The following is a 16,863-nucleotide window of genomic DNA, read 5'->3' as shown; positions in this document are numbered from 1 at the left end:
ACAAGGTCAAAGGAAGATCAAAGAGAAGAGGAGGAGCACACGCTAGCACATTTTAAGGAAGTGTTCTATAAGCTGGAACAGCAATTCTGCTTACACGTCATTGTCCAGGCCTTAATCACATGACCCCACTAAGTGCAAGGGAGATTGGGAAATTCTGGAAGCCAAATGATAAAGTATGTCTGTTGGGAAGAGGATGGTGGGTTTCTTTAAGTCCCAGCCAGTAACCTTATCTTCTTCTTACCTTTTCTGTCCCTAAAGCCCATTGTCTGCTGCCTGTGTCCCAAGCTTGTGTTGTGCCAGCACTCCACAACCCATTTCTTCCAATGTGTTCTGCAGATAAACAAGACTGTTGCTGCTGTATATTTACTGCTAGGGGCTCAAGTGCAGGAGGTACCTTTAGAATAAGACTTTTATGTTCTAGAATGGGGGTTGGCAAACATTTTCTATGAAGAGCCAGATAGAAAATAGTTTTGCCTTTGTGGCCCATGCAGTCTCTGTTGCAACAATGTACTCAACTCTGCCATGGCAGTGTGAAAGCAGTCATAGACACTATGGAAACGAATGAGTGTGGTATATTCCAATAAAACTTTATTTGAGGACATTGAAATTTGAATGACATATAATTTCCATATGTTATGAAATGTTATGTTTTTGGTTATTTTTCAACTATTTAAAAATGTGGCCCGGGTGTGGTGGCTCACACCTGTAATCCCAACACTTTGGGAGGCTGAGGCAGGTGGATCATTTGAGATCAGGAGTTCTAGACCAGCCTGGCCAACATGGTGAAACCCCATCTCTACTAAAAATTAAAAAAAGAAATTAGCCAGGTTTGCGGCACGTGCCCGTAATCCCAGCTGCTTAGGAGGCTGAGACAGGAGAATTGTTTGAACTCGGAGGCGGAGGTTGCAGTGAGCTGAGATCGTGCTACGGGACTTTAAACTGGGTGACAAACGAAACTCCACCTCAAAAAAATAAATAAATAAAAAATAAAAATGTAAAAACTGTTCAGTTTTGGCCCATGAACTGTAGTTTACCAAGCCCTGCCCTAAAACACAAAGGCGTAGGATAATCATTATAAATGTCTTAGATATGTGACATTGTAAATGACTAGTGGTAGTGCTGAGTTAAGTCCTGTACACAACCCTCCCAGTAACCCATGCGTAGATAGCATCTGATTTTATAGATGAGGAAACTGCGACCCAGAGAGGCTAATTAACTTACCTGAGATCACACAGCCAGTAAGTGATCAAGCCTCATGCAGAGTTTGTGTCAAGTCACAGCACTGTGTCACACTGACAAAGCTGTGGAACCTGCATGGGAGGCTGGAAGGAAAGATTGAAAGAACAATCAGGGAATATCCTACAAAGGCTCAAGGAGACACAGAGGCAGGTGCCTGCCCAGAGCAACTTGGTGGTAAAGAGTAGACTCTAGGGTCAGAAGCCAGGTTCAAATCCCCACTCCACCATCTATTAGCTGTGTGAACTTAAGCACGTCACAGGACCTCTCTGAGCCTTATTTCTCTCATCTGAAAAATAAGGATAATGATATTACTTGCCTCATGGAGTTGCTTGGAGTGAAGTGCTTAGCTGGCACCTGGCACAGAGTCACATTGTTGTCAAATAGAGGTCCGAGGAGTTTACTGTAGGATGAGGGACAAGCTGTGTCCTTACTGCGAGGAGGCAGGAGAAAGGGGCTTTGGGAATGGCATTGTTATTTCAGGAAGTATTCAAATACCTAAAGAGAAACTCTTGGGCCTATGCTGGATGGGAGGAAAGAACCCGAGAAATTGAACTTGCGGCTTTGGGCTTTCACACCATGCACTGGGCTGAGGGTGGAGAGGGTTGGAGAAGAGAGAACAAGACCCCACTCAGGGGAGCTGCCTAGCTTGTGGGAAGATGAAACGCTTAGATTTGAAAACTAAGAGATCACGTGCAAAGCCATATTTCGTTACCTCCTGCCTCCAGCCCTGCTCAGCCACAATCACAAAGACACTGTTCAGGAAATGAAATCCCCTAAACACAGCAGGCAGGACACAGGGAGCTCCAGCTCAACCAGATCAGGGCTTGAGAAGAATAGGTTTTGAGATTGATTACACAACAGAATCCTTGGGCAGCTTGTTCTCAAATATAGATAGCTGGGCCTCACCCTCTTAGAGATTTCTATTCAGTAGGTATGGGGAGGGTCCCAGGAATATGCATCTTAAAACTTTTTTAAACAACATTTTATTTGGAGATAATTGTAGGTTTACATGCAATTGTAAAAAAAATAATACAGAAAGATCCTGCAGGCCTTTCACCTACCCTTCCCCAGTGGTAACACCTTGTATGACTATAGTACAATATCACATCCAGAAAATCAACATTGATAAAAATCCAGCAACTTTATTCAGGTTTCACCAGGTTTAACATGAACTCATATGTGTGTGTCCTTAGTTCTGTGTGATTTTATCACATGTACAGATTCATGTAACCACCACACCGTGAAGACAGTCAGTTCCATCACCAGATCTCTTGTGCTACCTTTTATATCTGAAGCCATTCCCTTCCTCCCTAACTCCTGGCAACCACTAATTTTTTCTAAGACAAATATTTTTCGTAGCCTTTCCAGGTAACTGTGGACATTCTTTGGTACTCTATCAGTAGTGCCTGTCTCTCTTCTTTTTTTTTTTCAGACAGTCTCCCTCTGTTGCCAAGGCTGGAGTGCAGTGCTGTGACCATGGCCCACTGTGGTCTTGAACTCCTGGGCTCAAGCAATCCTCCCATCTCAGCCTCCACCACCCCATAAGTAGCTGGGACTACAGGTGTGCACCACCACACCTGGCCAATAGTTAAGTTTTCTGTGGAGACAGGGTCCCACTATGATGCCCAGGTCGGCCTCAGACTTCTGGGCTCAAGCAATCCGCCCACCTCGGCCACTCAAAGTGTTGGGATTACAGGCATGAGCCACCATGCTTTGTTTATTGTTGTTGTTTATCTCCAGAGATAATTACTTTGCATAACTGAAACTGTGTACCTTTTGACCAACACCTCCCCAATCCCCCTGCTCACAGCCCCTGGCAACCACCATTCTCCTCTCTGCTACTGTGTGTGACTACCTTAGAGTTCACATTCCAGGGGTCACGCAGGATCTCTGGCTTGCTTACTATTTCACTTAGCAGCATAATATCCTCCAGACTCATCCATGTTGCTGCAAATGCAATATTTCCTTCTTTTTAAAGGCTGGATAGTATTCCAGCATGCATATATACCACATTTTCTTTATCTGTTTATCTATTGATGGACACTTAGCTTGATTCATGTCTTGGCAATTGTGGCTATGTGCTGCCGTCAACACGGCATGCAGCTATTTCTTTGAGATTGAGATTTCACAGGAATATGAATTTTAATTATTTTTTTTTTTTTTGAGACGGAGTCTTGCTCTGTCGCCCAGGCTAGAGTGCAGTGGCCGGATCTCAGCTCACCGCAACCTCTGCCTCTTGGGTTCACGCCATTCTCCTGCCTCAGCCTCCCGAGTGGCTGGGACCACAGGCGCCCACCACCTCGCCCGGCTAATTTTTTGTATTTTTAGTAGAGACGGGGTTTCACCGTGTTAGCCAGGAGGGTCTCGATCTCCTGACCTCGTGATCCGCCCGTCTCGGCCTCCCAAAGTGCTGGGATTACAGGCTTGAGCCACCGCGCCCGGCCCCAGGAATATGAATTTTAACAAACACACCAGGTGATTCTGATACAAGCCAAGGCTTAAGAAGCATGACGGGGCTGGGCACGGTGGCTCACGCCTGTAATCCCAGGACTTTGGAAGGCCAAGGCGGGCGGATCACAAGGTCAGGAGATCGACACCATCCTGGCTAACCCGGTGAAACCCTGTCTCTACTAAAAATACAAAAAAAATTAGCCAGGCGTGGTGGCGGGCGCCTGTAGTCCCAGCTACTCGGGAGGCTGAGGCAGGAGAATGGCGTGAACCCAGGAGGCAGAGCTTGCAGTGAGCCAAGATCACGCCACTGCACTCCAGCCTGGGCGATAGAGTGAGACTCCGTCTCAAAAAAAAAAAAAAAAAAAATAAGAGGCGGTAGGGAACAGTGGTGGAGACCCTATAACCTTGGTGGAAATGGGAACCTGTTGCGAAGATTAAACTGCAACTGGGCTTCCAGAGAATCACGAAATAATGTTGACTTTGTTTTTAATCTTCCAAACCCCAGTTAAATTCAACAAAACTGATTGAGAGTAAAAACGGGTGTAACAGAATGAGACCCTGATCTAAGCAGGCTCTTGAGCCAGAAGCAGGAACAAGGAGGCTGTAGGGCAGCTGTCTGGGTAGGGAAAGCGTGTTACTCATCCCCTGCTGCGGGGACACCAAAGCTCTACACATCAACTGTCCCAGTCTCATCTGCAGGAGAGGAGCAAGGGTGCGGGACTCAGGTGGGAGGGCCCAGGGACCCCTGCCTCAACAGCACAGTGGGGTAAACCTGAGGGGCAGACTGGCCCTTTGCTCCCCCGTGGCAGGCAGCTAATGAAGGTTTTCTTTTTTTTTTTTTTTTTTTTTTTTTTTGAGACGGAGTCTCGCTCTGTGGCCCAGGCTGGAGTGCAGTGGCCGGATCTCAGCTCACTGCAAGCTCCGCCTCCCGGGTTTACGCCATTCTCCTGCCTCAGCCTCCCGAGTAGCTGGGACTACAGGCACCTGCCACCTCGCCTGGCTAGTTTTTTGTATTTTTTAGTAGAGACGGGGTTTCACCGTGTTAGCCAGGATGGTCTTGATCTCCTGACCTCGTGATCCGCCCGTCTCGGCCTCCCAAAGTGCTGGGATTACAGGCTTGAGCCACCGCGCCTGGCCAAGTTTTTCTAAACCAGTTTACTGGGCTGCAGATATTGTCATCCATGGAGAACTGGAATTGTCAGAATCAGTAAAGATTCTAAAACACAGATGGTGGTGTTTCAGTGGGCTCCACTGAACTCCTCCCCTTCTGACGCTCAGAGGCAAAGGTCCTTTTCCTGATTTCAGGAATGGAGCCAAGAGCGGCCACAAGGAAATCACGTGAGCAGGAAGAGAATCATGGCAGTTCGGGGTGAGAACGCTGACTGCTGCGGATTAGAGGGCCCATGTAACGGTAATGGCCAGCCTTAGGGCCGGTGGGCAAGGGTCTGTGGTGGGGTAGACCCCACCTGGGCTTGCACGCTGACCCTGAGAGGCAGCAAGAGAAAGCAGAAGTTGTTTTCTGCCTGCAGTGGAGGATCAGGCGATGCCTTTCCCTGCTGCTTCCTTCTTGGGGCCCTGAGATCCTATTCTCCCTGCAAGGAAACAAAAAGGCAATTAAATGAGTGGGACTAGAAAAGACTGACAGGAGGCTGGACGCGATGACTCACGCCTATAATCCTGGCACTTTGGGAGGCAAAGGCAGGTAGATCACCTGAGATCAGGAATTTGAGACTAGTCTAGCCAACATGATGAAACCCTGTCTCTACTAAAAATACAAAAATTAGCCGGGCGTGGTGGCGTCCACCTGTAATCCCAGCTACTTGGGAGGCTGAGGCAGGAGAATCACTTGAACCCGGAAGGCAGAGGTTTCAGTGAGCTGAGATCACACCACTGCACTCCAGCCTGGACCACAGAGTGAGACTCCATCTCGAGGAAAGAAAAGACTGATAGAGAAACAAATGGGAAAACACAGAGGAAGAAAGGCTATACTAAGCAAGAGCCACAGAGAAAATAAGAGTAGAAACGGGAGCAGGGGTAAAGAAAAGGGAGATGTGAGCAGATACAGGGAAAAGGAGAAGAGGACAAGCCCGCTTTAGAAAGAGCAAGAAAGCTGGTCAGAGCCAGGGTTCACTATCTCGGCTTCTGAATCATGGCCTGTCCGTGGGCTCTCTGACCCGGCCAGGCCTTCCTTGGGGCCAGGCAGGCTGAAAGCAGACCTGTGGTCTTCCCCAGAAGGTGAAAGCTTTAGACATGGGGACAAGAGACAAGGAGAGGAAGCCATTGGAGCAGCAGAGAAGGGGGTGGAGGAAGGTGATCCTCCCTCATGATGGGGAACACGCAGTGGACAATGGGGATGATAGCACCCACTCTAAGGTTATTGAGAATAAAACAAGACAAGGCCTGTGTAGTAGCTTCCTCAGCAGCATCCCCCAAGGACTGTTCTGAGAACGGTGATGACAGCCTGCACCATCCAGGGGATCATGGGGACAGTATGGAGTTGATCCCAGAAGCATATAAGAGGCAGTCACGATTGACTAGCTGTAGAAAGAAGAGCAGAAAGAGGCCAGGGGTGGTGGCTCATGCCTGTAATCCCAGCACTTTGGGGGGCTGAGGTAGGTGAATCACCTGAGGTTGGGAGTTCGAGACCAGCCTGGCCAACATAATGAAACCCCATCTCTACTAAAATTACAAAAATTTGCCAGGTGTGGTGATGTGCACCTATAATCCCAGTTACTCAGGAGGCTGAGGCAGGAGAATCACTTGAACTCAGGAGGTGGAAGTTGCAGTGAGCCAAGATCACGCCACTGCACTCCAGCCTGGGTGACAGAGCAAGACTCCATCTCAAAAAAAAAAAAAAAAAAAAAAGAAAAGAAAAGAAAAGAAAGAAAGAAGAGCAGAAGGAAGACCCAAAGTCTGTTCCTGGATTTCTGTTTTGGATAACTAGTGGGTGATCATGACGGGGAATAAAGGAAATGTGGATTCTGGGGAGGAAATCAGTTGTTTCATATTATTAACATTTATATCTGGGCAGAAAAGTATAACGGGCCAATAAACATGAACATGTGCTCCTCCTCACCAGTAACTAAAGAATGAAAATGAAAACAAAATCCTTATTTATCGGAATGGGATACAAAATTGAAAATATCCAGTAATGGCAAGGATACAACAGGCATTCTCATACATAGTTGATGGAAGTATAATGTATAAAACCATTTTGGGGAAAAATTTGGAAGGATTCATCTAAAATGTTAATTGTGCTTTCTGTTTGATCCCATCATTCCCCTTTAAGGAATTTATTCTAGAGCTTCCGAAGTTAAAAGCACAAGGCTATTCCCTGAAGCTTGTTTGTATTAGCAAGAAGACCTCAATTCCTCCACGATCCAACCATGTGATCTTGGGCAAATTACTTCCCCTGCCTGTGCATCAGTTTCCCCACTTGTAAAATTGGCACAGACACAAAAATAGCACTTAGATCATTCATTTGTTAGGATTAAATGAGGAAATGCAAGACAAGCACTTAGCACGGAGCCTGAGCTGTGATCGGCGCCCAGCTAAGGTTAGCATTCCTATTCCTCTTGCTAGCAGCAGGGGTTCCTGATGGCGCATTAGTGGAGGGACTCTTAGGGAGGAGGGAATAGCTAGGCTTTGGGGGAGCACTGCTGCATGAAGCTGAAAGCCCAGAGCAGACAGGAGAGAAGATGAGTCTGCTTCTAAAGTGCCCACTTCAATCACAGCAGGGAAGGAAGCAGGAGATTCAGAGACAGTCTGGAGAGATGTGTAGATGACAAGGAGAGGTAGCTGGGATTCTTTGTTTTTTGATTGGGGAAATCTATAAACCAATGAGCCCCAAGGTTCCTGCGGAAAAGTCGGCAGCCTGGCACAGTCCCAGAGTCTTGGGGTGGATTATTTAGTGCTCCCTTGCTGCAGAAGTGCACCTGGGCTTCCAGAACAAGCAGGGGTGAGGAGCGAGGGTGGCAAAAGAATGGCTGGTCTGGAGCTTTGTGGCCTCACAGTGCTGGGAACCCAGTTCAATCATTCTAGGATGACTTTGGGAGCACGCAGGGCCTTGGGTTCCTCAGTAGGAACGGGTCTGTGGCGTCATGAACCTGACTTTGTTCTCAGCAAAGAGAACAAAGAGAACAAAGTTGTGTCACGTGGGGTAATCCGTTGTCTGTACTTGAATTGGGCACAGCTCTTTTGCATTCTATCTGCCCACTTTTCTTACTGTCACTGCTCATGGGCTCAGAACTGCAAAGATATTCTGGGCCTGAGCCTCTCCTCCCCTCGGTCCCACCAAACCTCCATGCTGTGTAGGGAATCTGGAACAGAGTTGAAGGAGTAAGCAGACACCTTACAGTGCATTTTGTGTGCTTACAAATAGCTCTTGAAATTTCACCCTTAGAGAGTCCTATGTTTTGGGATTCCACAAGTATTCCTGACAAGTATGTTTTTTTTTTTTTTTCTTTTTTTCTTTTTTGAGACGGAGTCTCGCTGTGTCACCCAGGCTGGAGTGCTGTGGCCGGATCTCAGCTCACTGCAAGCTCTGCCTCCCGGGTTCACGCCATTCTCCTGCCTCAGCCTCCCAGGTAGCTGGGACTACAGGCGCCGCCACGTTGCCCGGCTAGTTTTTTGTAGTTTTTAGTAGAGACGGGGTTTCACCGTGTTAGCCAGGATGGTCTCGATCTCCTGACCTCGTGATCCGCCCATCTCGGCCTCCCAAAGTGCTGGGATTACAGGCTTGAGCCACCGCGCCCAGCCACAAGTATGTTAACATTCATCAATTCACATCTGTGTGCAAATACATGTAATCCTACTGAATTTCCCTCGGAGCCGTGATCGGTTTGGAAAGACAGAGGTTTCATGAGGTGGATGGAGAAGAAGAGGGCGATTTCAGAAGTCATGCCATTCACCAGAGGAAGCAGGACTCAGTTTCATGCTGAGGTAGGGGTTCTCTTTTTCTTTTCTTTTCTTTTTTTTTTTTTTTGAGATAGAGTTTCACTCTTGTTGCCCAGGCTGAAGTGCAGTGGCTCCATCTGGGCGCACTGCAACCTCCGCCTCCTGGATTCAAGCAATTCTCGTGCCTCAACCTCCCAATTAGCTGGGATTACAGGCACCCTTCGGCTAAGTTTTGTATTTTTAATAGAGACGGGGTTTCACCATGTTGGCCAGGCTGGTCTCAAACTCCTGACTTCAGGTGATCTGCCCGCCCCAGCCTCCCAAAGTGGTGTGAGCCACTGTGCCTGGCCCTCTGACTCTTGAAAAGCCCTGGAACCTGGAGCAGGAGAGAGTCTCCAAAATAAACCTGACCAGCTCTACAGGGTGGTGGAATCCTGTTAGAATGCAGAGATCATATGGCTAGGTATGGAAGATCTGCATTCCTGTCTCAACTTTGTGACTTAATGGTTCCATAGACCCAATTCCCCACAGCTAATTTCTCTTCCCTAGGTTATAAAGGAGTCGGTCATGCCTGCCCCAGCGTTTGTTTGAATGTGACTGTGTTTTGAAAAATATTCCCACTGCCACCTAAGCTCAAGCACATTTTTTATCATTACTATTGGAAATATCCCATGAGGGCTGGCCTCAGGCAGGTCAATGTGGGAGCATGTTCTGGACGGCTGAGGCCGGCTGGCCGGCAGCCTTGGCTTCAGGTCTCTCAGAGTCACTCACAGAAGCACTGAAATGACCCACTCATCTTTGTTGAGATCTAAACCTTAAACAGAACAAGTCTAATTGACAGCAAGCTTCCTTCAAGGAGTTTCAATGAACAACTCAGGGCCTGCTGATGCTGGGATAAGATGGACAAAGAACTCTGGGTTTGTGCTTCTGCCCTGGGGAGTGTCTCTGCCAGGGCAGGCAGCCGGGGCCTGTGCCTAGGTCTCTCTATTAAACTGCTTTCTCTTGGGCTGGGCCACAGGGCCCTGAATCACCCCACAGCAGCTCCCAGCCCTGCCAAGAAAATGTGGGATGGGGCCTGCGCTGAGTGCAGAGTGAAGCAGGTGCCCAGTGGGCACAATGCTGCGTGTGCAATAAAGAAATTGTGTAAGACTGCCCCTGCTCATGTGAATGGGAGAGAAGATGTAGGCACACAGTGGGGGCAATGCCCACTAGTATTTCATAAGTGCAGTGGTGGTAGGGTGGGAAGAGCCCTGACCACAAGTTAGACATGAGTTCAAGTCCTTATTCTGCCACCTTCAACCTTTCTCAGTCTCAGTTTCCTTTTCTGTAAAAGCAAGGATGAGACTGCCAGAGCTCTCTGACCCATGGTTGTTGTGAAGAGTTCTTGGTATTATGATGCACTGTACAAAAAACTTGTCATTATTAATGATGCATTATCAGCATTAATGATACATTGCTAATGATTCAAGTGCTGGAGGGACCACAGTAGAGGTGATGAGATTCGTGTGGCAGTTTGATGATCATGAAGCCTATTGGTAAATGTTCTGAAGATTTTTAGATACAAACGACTGCTTGGTTTTACTTCATATCATAGAAGTCAGAGCTAGGAAAAGAGAGATTAATCATCTAATTCAAGCACCTTATTTTACAGATAAGCCGACAGAGGTAAAGCCTAGAGATTCCATTTGATTTCTGTTTGCTTTATGCCATGCTTCTGGCACAGACTAGATGCTCAATGCTTGTGCTTAGTACTAGTTGTTATTGTTGGTGGTGGTGGTGTTTTGGAGACAGAGTCTCACACTGGCTGGAGTGCAGTGGTGCAATCTGGGCTCAGATTCTACCTGAATCTGAGGTAGAACTTCTACCTCCCAGGTTCAAGCAATTCTTGTGCCTCAGCCTCCCGAGTAGCTGGGATTAGAGGTACGTGTCACCACACCCAACTAATTTTTGTATTTTTAGTAGAGGCAGGGTTTTACCATGTTGCTCTCAGTCTGATCTCGAACTCCTGGGCTCAGGCAATCCGCCCCTCCTCGGCCTCCCAAAGCACTAGGATTACAGGCATGAGCAACTGCGCTTGGCCATTGTGCTTAGTACTTAATGAGACAGAACTGAATTAATTCCCCCACCTAAGGCTTAGTGAGTGCAGGACTGGGACTCTATGACACTGCATGGTGAGATGGAAGGAGAAAAAAATAGGACCTGAGATCGACGTGCACATGCACTTTTTCAACAGTCCTGAAAGCATCTGAAATACTTGAAGTGCCTGTTAGATAACATAATTCAACTGCATTATTCTATAAGTAATAAAATGATATAATTATGTCTATGTGTACATACATAGTTTCTGGCAAGGGGAGGTGATGAGGAAAGAGTAAAGTGATCATAATTCCTGCTGGTTACACATCCTGAACTGTAAATTTTCAGGTATTTTAGTTTAGAAGTAACTCCTTCTCTTGCTGTTGAAAAAAAATCCTCAATTTAAAATTAAATAGTTTCTTATAAATATGATATACACACACAGGTACATACATATATACATTTGTATGTATGTATCTATCTAGTCTACATATAATTTGCTTTTTTTTTAACTACAAAAACTGTCCTTCCTACCTGCATAATTAACACTGAGTTTTACTGCAGTGCTTCAACATCCTTTGCCTGGCTACTTCCTCAAATGACCTAGATCTGTTTTGATCTCTGGATAGGGATAGCATGCTGCCTAGGGAAGATTCTGTATTAGAAATTATTCAGGAGGTCTGGCTGCTTGTCACAAGTCTTCTGCTCTTTACTACAGACCTTGGTTTTCTCCTTGGGGTTGGGGAAGGCAGGGAACACGTGAACTAGTGTTACTTTACAAACAAGTATGTAATCGGGCTTATGATTTGACAGCAAGAAACAGTGAGAAACAGTTATTATAGTAGAGGAATGCATCAGCACCCTCTGGGAGGAATTACAGCTTCTCTCCATGTGAACTCCAAACCATAGAGAGGGAGAGATTCTGGAATCTGCCTTATGCTCTGGGTGCGACATGCTCCTTCTTTTTCAATTATTCTAGATTAGAAATCATCTGGACAAACGAATAGCCATAGTGGTTATGAAAGGTGAGATTCCTGAGTACTTTCACATTCTGCATTATATATTTCTGCAAATATTTTCCTGTAAGCATGTATTACTATTGTAATCAGACACAACATAAAGAAGAAAACCAAAGTTTGCATTGCAGACAATCATAGATTTGCAAAATTTTTTGCATACAAAGATATTCACTGCTGTTTTGCTTGCAGTTCTCCTACATGGCCTTGGTAGAGGAGAGGCTAACTCAACTATGGTGCCTTCTTCACTGGATTGCTGTGTGGCTGCTAAAACACCCGCAGGGTACCTGTGAATGTGCTGAGAGAGCCTCAGGTACATTGTTAGGAGAATAAAGCAAGATGTAAAATGGTGTAGAGGGTACTACAATTTTGTGGAGGGAAGAAAAAGGAATATTAGTTGATGCATCGAATACCTTTAGGAGGACCAGAAAAACCTGGCAAAAGTGATTGTCTCTAGGAGGTCTGAGCAGTAAGGGAGGCTTGCTGTTCACTCTGTACCCTTTCATACCTTTGAAATTTGTTCAATTTATGAATTACCTATTCAATAAATAGATAAAAATTTGTAAGAAGAAAGAGACTTTAAACGTCATTGAGAATCATCTCCCTGTTATCTAAGAGTTTTCTTCCTACCATAGAACCCTGCGTAGTCTGTCCTTTTTGCCTGGAGCACCCTTCTATACCCCAACCCAGCCTGCGGATCTCAGCTCAGTTGAGGGTTTCTCATCAAGGATATCTCCAGCCTCCCGTGATAGGTCAAACACCCTTTTATCTGCTCTTGTAACATCCAATGGGCCTTTCATCAAACACTTTCCCAGTCTCAGTTTTACATACACTCCTGTGATTGTTCAATTCATGTTTGTCTCTCTCCATGAAGTATAAGCTACATGGGAGAAGGGTCTTTGATTTTGCTCACCACTATATCCATAAAATTTGGAACACATGAATGTACTTGGTGCACTGGTATGGCGTAGGGTAAATAGTGAATGAATAGCGGGGTATATGTGCCAGTCACCACCTCTACTACTGGTCATCAGGCCTGTTCTTAATTATTATTAAAAATTTAATTAAAATTTTTTATCTATTTATTTATTTTGAGATCAGGTTATGAAACTGGCTAATTTTTATTTTTTGTTTGTTTGTTTGTTTGTTTCAGATGGAGTCTTGCTCTGTCTCCCAGGCTGGAGTGCAGTGACGTGATCTCAGCTCACCGCAGCATCCGCCTCCTGGGTTCAAGCAATTCTCCTGCCTCAGCCTCCCAAATGCTGGGATTACAGACACATGCCACCATGCCCAGCTTATCTTTATATTTTCAGTTGAGACAGGGTTTTGCCATGTTGCCCAGGCTGATGTCAAACTCCTGGGCTCAAGTGATCCACCTACCTCAGCCTCCCAAGGCGTGAGCCACTGCGCCAGACCAGCCTGCTCTTTTTCTTTTTTTAGAGACAGAGTCTCTTGCTAGGCTGGAGTGTGGTAGCGTGATCTTGGCTCACTGCAGCCTCAAACTCCTGGGCTCAACTGATCCTCCCACCTCTGCCCCTCAAAGTGCTGGGGTCTCAGGCATGAGCCACAGTGCCAAGCCAGGCCTGTTGTTAAACATCTGAGAACCAGGATCTCACAACTCCCTCGAGCTGTCCATTGCACCTTTAAATTCCTCTCACTGTTGGTAATTTCAGCTCATATTGAGCTAAACTGAGTCTTTGTGGCTTTCACCCACTGGATTTAATTCCACCTCAGTAACACAGAGAGCAGGACTAATCCTCTTTCATATGATTGCTTTTAAAATATTTGAGCATATAGAGTTTCCTTTTTACCTAACTATGAATCTTACAATCTTTCAGCCACTACTAACGGACTGAAAGCCATTACTAACTCTCCTTGAGAGCGGGGAAGGTGTCACCTACATTTCTGTTATCTGTAGCCCTCAGCTCTGGGTTTGGCTTAGTATATGTTGTTTGGATAGAATCATTTTTTATATGGCATCTTTTATATTACTTACCCTGAACATGTTCCACTTTGCCTCTTAAAATATTGGCCAAAATGCTGGACAAATATCATAGCTTCAGTCTCCCCAGTGCACCTTCTTTCCATTGTCCATAACTCTAGTAATGCCAACTAAGATCCCATGAGCTTTGGGGGCAGCCATTGATGACACATAGTCAGCCTTGTTCATGCTGCTCTCCTTCTTTCTGTTGTTCAGAGCTCCTGTTTCTACCCTAGAGCATTACTATATGTTGGACCTTATGTATTAAAATCCTGCACTGGACTGCTCCCAGGCTCATTAGAATGGCTAATGTTATAATGTTGACTTGTTTTTCAGACTCTCCAAAGGCAGACCAGCAGCTTCACGAAACACCGTGAGTTCCACACCAAGAATGACATCACCTTTAAAAAATAGGTCCACTTGGACCTGCATGCCACAGCAAATACTATTTGGGGCCAACCCACAATTGTTCCCTCTACAACACCTTTACTCAGTGAGTATCTCCAGAGACGAAAGGAAAACTTGAAGGTTTGAGCTTCAAGTGAGAGTTTTTTTAAAGGCCAGCCTCTTTACTCATCAACCCTGCTGCTCAGAACTCTGATGAGACCCATTCTCGAGAGCTCTCATAATGCTGAATCTAAGCTCTTAGCAGCAGATGTCTCCTGGGTAATGTGAGCACGGGCACATCATTGCTAATGTGCGCAGTGCTTGGCAGAACGCCACAAGGCCGATATGTCGAGTGTAGCTTCTCAGTCTCTTAGCCAAGATCAACCGCAGAACCAGTCAATCTCCAACATCGTAATAACTCCTCTGTGGGGAACATAGCCTGACCTGGTAAGGGGACAGATGCAGTGATTTAGTTTCTTTTTCCCATATTCAGCTTTCATGAGCCATATGACAAATGAGCAAAGGATCAGAGCATGCTGGGAACTAATGAACCAGAGGGAAAAATTCATTTAATGACTTAAGTGTGTTTTATCTAATGTGAAATGTAGGTCAATTCACTATAAATTTATTCATAGGGATTATTTGTCCTTAGCCTGATTACATGGCATGTGCTGCAAGATTCAGCCCTGTGTAAAACAGAACAGGCCCTGCCTGTCTGTCTCCATCCTTACCTTCCCCCAGCATCCATTCCCCTCACACACACACACACAGGGTGGCAGGAATCTAGCAACATCCATCAGTGCTTGTCTCAACAGATAAGACTAATTTCAAACTATTCAAAACACTGATTTGGGGCTGTTCATTTTATTTTTTCAGACAGGGTCTCACTCTGTCTCCCAGGCTGCAGTGCAGTGGCACAGTCATAGTTCACTGCCGCATCAACCTCCTGGGCTCAAGTGATCCTCCCACCTCAGCCTCCCAATAGCTGAGACTACAGGTGCACCCCACTACACCTAGCTAATTTTATTTTTTTCTTTCATAATTGAGATTTTATTGATTGAGGATCAGTACAGACAATTCTTAACATACATAACAAAAATCTAAAAAGCCATGTATTGTAATTCATTTTTAAAGTTATTCCAGTGACTTCCCAGCTTGAAATTCCGAAGCAAATTTTCCTTAAGAGGCTATCAGGCACCAGTATCTTCACATGTTGATAAGCTGTTACATACGTCCCACCAATTCACAACTGGAATAGTGTGTACACTACATATTCAAATTTTTAATCTTTCACAGTACAGTAACAAAGTTATTAGGAAATCAGGACTACCACAACCAAAGTTGCAGATTGCACATAATTCTCACAGGGAGAGCCATAAACAAAGAGTGGTTTTCTTTAGGAGGCAATTCTACTAAAAAACAACATGGGGATAGAAGTAATTTAAAATGTTCAAGACATTAAATGCAGGACTGACTCCATATTGCCATTTAATATGCTTTGTATTACAGGATATGAAAACTAACCCCCCATCTATGGAATGTTAAGCTGACACCAGAGACAGTCAAAGCTTCCCATAATTCAATACCCCACACTATTTTCTGGTTGTACCAAAAAATTAACAACCAGCAAATGATTTCACCTCTTTAAAAAAAGCATTTACACTTAAAAAAATGGGATGAGATGGGATTCCCTCCTTCTCAAAAATGTTTCTAGAGCTACTAAAAAGATTGTATTTACAAAATAGTTGATAAAAATATTCCTCTGGGTTGTACCAGAAGGGAGACAGAGACCACTGATAAGACACGGTGTATGGTGTTCATCAGACTCGGCTTCCTTCTCTCCTGCTTCATCAGGGAGGCTCTCCTCAGTTTTCTTTCACTGTTTTCTGCAGGTAAATCTTCCTAAGTTTCTTGATTAGCCACTTCAGCCTGTTTTCCCTTTGCTCCCCTTTTCCCTTTTGTTTGCATTTTTTTATCTGAAGATTTATCCTTCGCTGCTGCCTTTTTTGGCTTCACTTCCACTTTTGCAGGAGGTTTAGCTGACAACCGCGCCGATCTCCTCTTGGGCTCTTCCTTGGCAGCCCCTTAGGTGGAGCCGACCTTCCTCTTGGGCATCCTGGTGGCGAGGAGGGCACGTGCCGTGCCAGGTGCCTGCGGGCCATGGCACACCAAGAACCTTCTCGAAGCTGGGCTGCCTGTCCGCTGCCACTCCTCCCTCCGCCCAAGCTGCTGAGACCCACAGCGAAGGTGGTGGGAGAACGGAATGGAAATGGATTGGGAGCCCGCCTCCTAATTTTCTAATTTTTGTAGAGATGGGGTTTTGCCATGTTGTCCAGGCTGGTCTCAAACTCCTGGGCTCAAGCTACCCTCTTGCCTTGGCCTCCCAAAGTGCTGGGATTGTAGGCTTGAACAACCATGCCCGTTTTATTACATTTTTGGAAACACTTGGAAAAATCTAAAAGCTGGACACCTACACAGAAATTCAGACGTATTGCTGAGTAGAGTCCAAAAGAAAAATTAGACAAGAAGGAGAGAATTTCATCACTCTGTTGGTCCAGCCAGGTATGTGTCACCAGAGAGACAAATTTATCAAACTCAACAACCAGGGAATGAGTCTTGGGAGGTTTGGCTAGCAACGGTTTCTCAACTCTAAGAAACCCAAGATAACAATCTTAGGGCACTTGTCATCACCGTCATTGTTGTTATTATTTTGTAAAATGCAAATTAGTAACTGAATAGGTCAGCTTGCATTCATGTCCCGTTAGCTTCCTTAGCTTCATTACCTCTTAGAATAAAAAAGAATGTTCAGTGCTTGGT

At 45.5% G+C, this 16,863-nt stretch overlaps 1 pseudogene; it reads right to left on the bottom strand.

The window, feature by feature from the left end:
* Positions 1-5,226: 5,226 nt before the first annotated feature.
* LOC111527691 lies at positions 5,227-16,161 on the bottom strand (annotated as a pseudogene).
* Between the last annotated feature and the right edge of the window lie 702 nt (positions 16,162-16,863).

The sequence above is a fragment of the Piliocolobus tephrosceles genome, chromosome 6 (genome assembly GCF_002776525.5).
Source record: "Piliocolobus tephrosceles isolate RC106 chromosome 6, ASM277652v3, whole genome shotgun sequence".
Taxonomy (NCBI): domain Eukaryota; kingdom Metazoa; phylum Chordata; class Mammalia; order Primates; family Cercopithecidae; genus Piliocolobus; species Piliocolobus tephrosceles.
The sequence above is the reverse complement of the archived record's forward strand: the minus strand, read 5'-3'. Positions and strand labels throughout refer to the sequence as shown.